Below are 7,590 nucleotides of genomic sequence, written 5' to 3' on the forward strand. Positions count from 1 at the left end.
CCTGTGTGGCCTTATGAAATTCAAGTCTGATCATTTATTCCCTTACTTGAAATGTTTCAATACTGGATGAAATTCAAAACTCGGCATACTAGCTAGGCCCCTCTAAATCTAGCATGTATTTATCTCTCCAGTCTGTTGAATCCCTCAACATATTAAATTGTTCCATCCCTTAATACCTTTCAAAATCCTAACTAAGGGCTAAGGAAGCCCTTTAAGTCATTGTATTAGTACTTTCCCTTCAGAGTTCAGCTTGAGTTTTTAAATGTTCTGACAGTCCCATGATTTAAATTTCTTGTTGCAGATTCTTTTTGGATTTTTGAGATAGGCTGTCCCTGTGTAGGTCAGCGGGCCTCAAACCCATATAGCCCACACTGGCCTTGAGCATGAATCCTGAGAGCTAGGAGGACAGGGATGTTAGTACAGCTGGAGGGGAGGGAACAAATTCATTGTATGAGTCTCATTTCTGAAAGAATGGATAAGGCAATGAATGAACTGAGTGACACTACAGGAACACATGATAAAGACTTCAATAAATCGGTACAGTTGAGAAAAGGGTTCATTGTCCACAATGTCATTGAGTCATTTACATAACTATATATTTGGGTCTTGAGATATGTATACTCAAAATCTTGCCCAAAGTAAAATTTTGTTTCAGTTTCATAATGTTCTAAAATATTGATGGGAATTTTCATTTTGTTATCAATTATGAAAAAATAGTCTTACATGGTACACAGAAAATATTAAAAATAAGGGGTAGTTCTTCATAATTCTGTACATAGAAACAAACTGAAAAGGCCTATAAAAATGCTATTTTAATATCCCAAAAGATTTAAAAAGTGACATTTGGAAATTCCTTTACAATGAGAAAGATAGCCAAGTTGAAAATGCTTTGTAGAAATTTAAATTTTGTTTTTTGAGGGGTTTTGTTTTTAATGTTACATTTTTTTTTCTCGGTTTGTTTTGAGACAGGGTCACATGTAGTCCAGGCTTTCCCTGTACTTGCTATGTAGCCTAGGTTAGCCTTGAGTACCTGATCCTCCTACCTCTACCTCCCAAGTGCTGGGATGACAGGTGTGTGCCACCTCTGGGGCCCGTAACAGCCTAGATTTAAAACAATGTTAAGACTCCCCTACCACCTTTCTCTTTGGCATCTTATAAATGTCTTGTAGATTGAATCTAGAATCACTGGTATTTGTAAATAAATCGACTTTGTGAACATTTTTGGCTCTCATTGATTTATGTAAAGTAGGAATTCACTGAAACCTTTCCACCCTTTCACACTCAATGTTGGAAACATAATACACTTGTTCCGTGCCTGCACTGGATCTGTATAATCATCACTGTATCTTTTATAGTGAGAAAGAAGACCCAACTAAATCATTTATACAATCACGTTAGGCATTACAAGTGTATCATTTGGTTAAGCAGTGCCAAGCCAGGGACTGGTTGGTAACTGGATATAGGACTCTATAACTTGATAGAAAGTTCCTCCCAACACGAGAACTGTGACAGCTGCTCAGTAGCTGGTGTTGGAATTGATCCTCCGAGTGTGTGTGTGTGTGTGTGTGTGTGTGTGTGTGTGTAACACATATTCCTGCACATGACTAACCCTTGCAGAAGCCTAGCTTGTGTTAATTTGACTTCATAAAATCCTATATATTTTCTGCTAGTGAGCAGAAACTATTGATCAGACATTGAGTGAAGCTATGTTAAGTACAATCAAACCATTCAGGGTCTAAACTCATTAGTCATAGGAGACTGGTTAGCAGATAAGAAGGATTGTTACCTTGGTTTCACTATTTGGATAGTGTCTTGGCAAGAATTAATGAACTTAAATACTGATAGGGTAATGAGAGCATAGGGCTTTATGTTAGCTTACCTAGAAAGAAATAATTTTGTGTTTTCTAGTGTATAAATGATTACACTTGTGTGTGAAAAAAATCACATACTTGTCAGAAGTTTTTGGATAGTATTAGCTGCTATGAAATTCACATAAAAAATGTCCTAAAGGCAGGGGAGTTCATTTATAGGCACTTTCGAAGGATTCAAATTTGGTTCCCAGAATTAACATCACTCTGTAGTACTTAGCAAGGAAGGTTGAAATGTAGTCATTTTTAATTCCTCTATGGCTTAGACTGTATCCCACTTATCTTTCTGTCTTCAGTACTCAACAGAGAATTCTTAAAATGGAATTTTAACTGAACAGCAAAAAAAAAATAAGTTTATGGCAATTAAATTCAATATGTGCCTATGGTTACTCTACTTATCAGCCACAAGGGGGCCCCTAGCACCTGCACTTTTATCCTCTCTGGGACTCCCTTTAATTGAGCTGAGTATCACATTTTACTGGGCCCAATTCCAATTTAGAGGCCAACCAACTCGTTGAAGATGAAAGTGTTGTTGGATTAAAACTTAATGTGAGAACATCAGAATGTGCTGATACTAAATAAGAGGCTGCTATCATAAGGTGTAGATGTCAGGCTGTGATCGTTCTCAGGAGCCAATTCCATAATTCAGGAAGTTGATTTAAATAGCATACATGATTCCCAAAATAACTTGATTTCATTGATTTATAACAGGATAGGGGAATAGATTTTATTCAGGAACTAGGGCATTTATTGCAGTGCAGGGGATAAACATGGGGCCTCATGCATGCTAGGTAAGTCTTACTACTTAGCTGCATCCTAAGCCCAAGAGAGTCCTAACAAATAAAAATGTTTTTATTGGTCCCAAAAGAGAATATCCATATTTTTTTCCTCTGTTCTTTTGTAAAGAGAAACAGTATAGAGCATATATAATACCCCAGAACTGGACAATCGATGATGTGTTTTACAATGACAGTAGTAATCAAGGAACTAAGGCATGTAGAATCCACACTCACACTGCAATGTTGCTGAAGAGTAGTCCTAAGTATAGAATATCTTGTCATGTTTATTACAAGCACAAGTGGTTTCGCACTGTGCCTAGAATCACCAGAATTAAGTGATAATGACTTTCCGTCACTCTAATTTTGTTGTTGAGGACATAGTCTTTACTAGACATTTATATCAAAGTTGGGCTTTGACAAAAGAAGAGTCACAAAATAGAGTTTACAGAAATGCCCATAGAACCATAGTTTGGTTGCTGTGCAGGTGACTTAAATACTGTTGTGTACTGTATGATTTGGAATGTTCAGTTTGGTGGAGAAACTAACAACATGGGAGTGTTGTTTCTACCATTACTATGCTTAAAGGCTTCTTTAGTTCCATAAGAGTTTCATTTGGCATTACCTATTAATCCCATATCTATTTTTTTGAGGGGGGGGGGGGCTAGGGAAATTCACAGAACAATGAAGTATGAGGTCATGGGTGTGCCTTAGAAAGAGGTAATAAAAAGTCAAAGTCATGGTTAAGACCCTAGCATATGTACTCTAACATTCAGTTCTCATAAAACAGTTCTAAACCTACAGTTTGTTTTTCATATTCAACCCACCCATAAAGGCAGATTTTACACACAGACATAAAGCATATTTAGTGAAACTGACACATTTATCTGCTGCATTTTCTGCTCCTCCTCCATTTCTGCCATTTTGTAGTGACTTAGTACAGACTTCAGTACAGATTTTATTTTTATAGTAAGTTTACAGAGCTTCAAGGACTTCACTTGAGCAAAAGAGTCCACAGCTTATCCTAAGAACTTTCATTCCTGCTTCATTTCTTTCTAGTCACACAAGTCCCCATATAATAACCTGAACATGACTGTGCCAGACTTAGTCTGTGTAGGCCTCTGATCATCTGAACTTTGTTGAAGAACATGTCACAGTCTTCTTGAGTTTTGTTTTTGAAATGATGCATTCTGAGTATCACCAGCATTGGTTGTGATGTGGTGCTTGCTATGCTCTCAGAGAATTCTACTCATGGTGGCTTGGCCTTGCACACTCAGAGCATTCTGATGGCAGAAGCCTGTGGTGGAGAAGGCCCTTCACCTGAAAGGGACAGGGACTTGTGTCCTCCAGTGAGGCTCCCCATTCAGAATTTTCTCACACCTCCCAAAAGAGAAAGCATTCAATACATGGGCCTTTGGGAGACATTTTATATTCAAAGCTTAACAAATTTTGGTTAAGTGTTCTGGGTAGGTTTTGTCAGCCTGTCAGAAACTAAAGATATGTGGAAAGAAGCCTCAGTTGAGGAATTCCCACCAAAAGATTGACTTGTGGGCATGTATGTGGGAAATTTTCCTGACCGTTGATTGAAAGAGCCCAGCCTGCTGTAGGTGGTTCCACCACTACCAGGAAGTACAAGAAAAGTAGCTGAATATGAGTCTGGATTGATCATCTTTCCTCCATGGTTCCTGCCTCCACTCCTTGAGTTCTTGCCCTGACTTTCCTCTATGGTGGGCTGTGGCCAAGATACATAAGCCAAGCACACCCTTTCATCTCCAAATTGTTTTTGGGCTTGGTTTTTATCACAGCAGGAGAAAACAAACCAAGACATAAATTGGTGTTAGAAAAATGGGATCCTGCTGTGACAAGCTTGACCAAGTTGGTTTCAAGGACAGTTTTGAAAAAGAACATGGAACTTTGGGCTGGAAAGGCAATTAGTGTTCCAAACCTAACAGACTATTCTGTGGAAGCTTGGAAGTTAATAATGTTGAAAGCAAACCAGACTATGAACGGCTGACATGAATTTTAGGGAGAAGTTTGAGAGTCCCTCAAAAAGTCTATCAGGAGCTGTTTGTGTGATAATCTGATTTAAGAGGCTGTAGTTTCTGGCACTAAATAGTAACCTATGATTGATAGGATATCAGCACCACTAAGATGAAACCTTTGACTTACTAAGACAATAAATACTAGTTAATGGGGGTATGGAAAACCAGCTGTAATTAAAAAGAGACCAGCATCATAAAAGCAAAATCTTCTGGAAAGTATTGACTCACAGCCACCACACAGAAGCTGTGGTCCAGAGTGGCTCAAGGCTGCATCTCAAACTAGCAACCAAACTTGATAATGGCTAAGAGTCTTTCACATGGTACTCTTTTGGGCAACATGGAATGTACAATGTTGGAGAGATCATGGAGAGAACCTAATGGTTGGCATCATATACCCGCATCAGAGTCTTTGCCATGGAGACCCCAACATATGGATATGTCAGCACTCTGGAATGACCACCAAAAATAGCATGAAGTAGGAAGTCAGTCTGGCCTGAGCGTATGAGAAAAACTGTACTGTGATGGCAGAAGCATAGAGATATGCTATCCACACTCTTTGGAGCCAAAAATATCGTAAGTGGGTCCTGGATGTTGGATTTTTAAAGAGTTAAACTGTGTTTTATATTTTGATTTTAACATGAGTCCTGAGGGATAAAGAAGTAAGAAAAAGGTATGGTTGGGTAGCAAATATGTTTGTGTATGAAAGTTGACAGTGGGTCAACTGTGGTTTCTGACTTAATCTCCTTAATGATGAGCTATAAACTGCAAACTAAATTAACCTTTCCTTCTCTAGTTGCCTTTCACCAGAGTGGTCAATGACAGCAACAGAGATGCAAACTAGAACAGTATCAATTACCTTGGCCCTGTATATTTCTTTAAGATATCTGAACAGTCTAACAATAGTATTTCAATATCCTAGTGTGATTTGAAAAAAAAAAAAAAAAAAAGGAATGGTCACAATCTCGAATGTTGATCTTTCCCTTCCTGAGACTAGTGCACTTTTCAAGTATCTACTTCCTCATTCACCAGCATTCATCCCGCTGCCTCATCCTCTGCAAACACCAACATTCATTCATGAGCAGAGCGGAGACATACCACCAAATGTGGTGGCTTCTCTGAAATATGCATGTGGACCCAAACACAAACCTTCCCTCTAGCTGTACTCTAGAACTCAGCACCTCTCTAAGTTTTTACATTAATTTCTTCTTCTAGTTCCTCTCTACCTTCCATCAGAAGTTGTTTCAGCCCAACTGATAATGGGTATCAGATCTCTTTTATATATGCTGTGTCTCAATCACCAATATCCACCAAGAATAACCTTTTTTCTATGCCTATAAAGACAAAGCAAGAATTCTTAACTGGGTGTTCTATACATGCCATTTCTACTTCTTTGCCTCCCATTTAGCTCATTCTGTTTGAGTCAAGGAAATCTAATTCCCTGAGAGTTATCTATGTCAATATATATGAAAAATATTGAAAACTCCTTGTGATCAGGGAAGTACAAGTTAAAACCACAATGATGAATGATCTCACACCTATTACTGATATCTAAAAGAAAGGAGATGAAGAGGCTAATGAGAAAGTGAAAAAGAAAATGGCACTGTTGGAAGCACCCCAAATTGATGCAGTGATTGTGGAAGACCATATGAAGAGCAGCATTGTGTGCCCACAGTCCTAGCAGGCAGGACAGTGACCCACTAACTTAATCAGACTGTAAATGTGGCCAAGAGATTGAAAGTATGTTTTGGAGATGGGTGGGCTCTTCCTTTGGTCCACAATTAAAGATGATGACTGACCTTCTCTCAGAATCCATCAGTTGGCAGTAGTTTATCAGTAGGGGTAGTGTCACTACCCTCAGAAAGGATTTAGAGATTGGTAGCAATGACAACTAACCTTAGAAAGAATTTAGAGACTGATCCGCCATCATTACTGGGAGCTGGGACTGTTCCACAGTCCTCTGTGCACAGGTCCCACCAGGAGATAGGAGCTGGTCTCCCAGGAATGCTCTCACTCACGGGTTCAGAAGTTAGATCTGCACTTTCTCTCCAATAACTGTCTGGAGCAGGATCAGCCAGGAGCACACAGGGCATGGGAACAGTGGAGCAGCTGGGACAGTATCCTTTCAGTCTCCATCTGTGCAAGGGAGCTGGGGCTATTCCACAACCCTCAGTACACAGGTCCCTCCAGAAAAGAGATGATCTCCCAGGAGTGCTGACACAGGCTTATAGGCCCATAGGAGGGACAAGCTCCAGCCAGAGACAGCAAAATCAACTAACACCAGAGATAACCAGATGGCAAAAGACAAGCACAAAAACCTTACCAACAAAAACCAAGGCTACTTGGCATCATCAGAAACCAGTTCTCAAACCACAACAAGTCCTGGATACCCCAACATACCAGAAAGCAAGATTTGGATTTAAAATAAGTCTCATGATGATGATAGAAGACTTTAAGAAAGACATAAATAACTTTCTTAAAGAAATACAGAAGAACAGAGGTAAACAGGTAGAAGCCCTTAAAGAGGAAACATAAAAATCCCTTAAAGAATTACAGGAAAACACAAACAAACACATGAAGGAATTGAACAAAACCGTACAGGATCTAAAAATGAAAGTAGAAACAATAAAGAAACCACAAGGGAGACAATTCTGGGGATAGAAAACCTAGGAAAGAGACAAGGAGTAATAGATGCAAGCATCAGCAACAGAATACAAGAGATAGAAGAGAGAATCTCAGATGCAAAAGATACCATAAAAAACATTAATGCAATAGTCAAAAAATATAAAATACAAAAAGCTCCTAAGTCAAATCATCAGCCCACAAAATCCAGGACACAATGAGAAGACCAAACCTAAGGTTAATAGACATAGAATGGAGCAAAGATTCCCAAATTAGAGAGCCAGT

Source organism: Apodemus sylvaticus, chromosome 17 (assembly GCF_947179515.1).
Source record: "Apodemus sylvaticus chromosome 17, mApoSyl1.1, whole genome shotgun sequence".
In the NCBI taxonomy this organism is placed as follows: Eukaryota; Metazoa; Chordata; class Mammalia; order Rodentia; family Muridae; genus Apodemus; species Apodemus sylvaticus.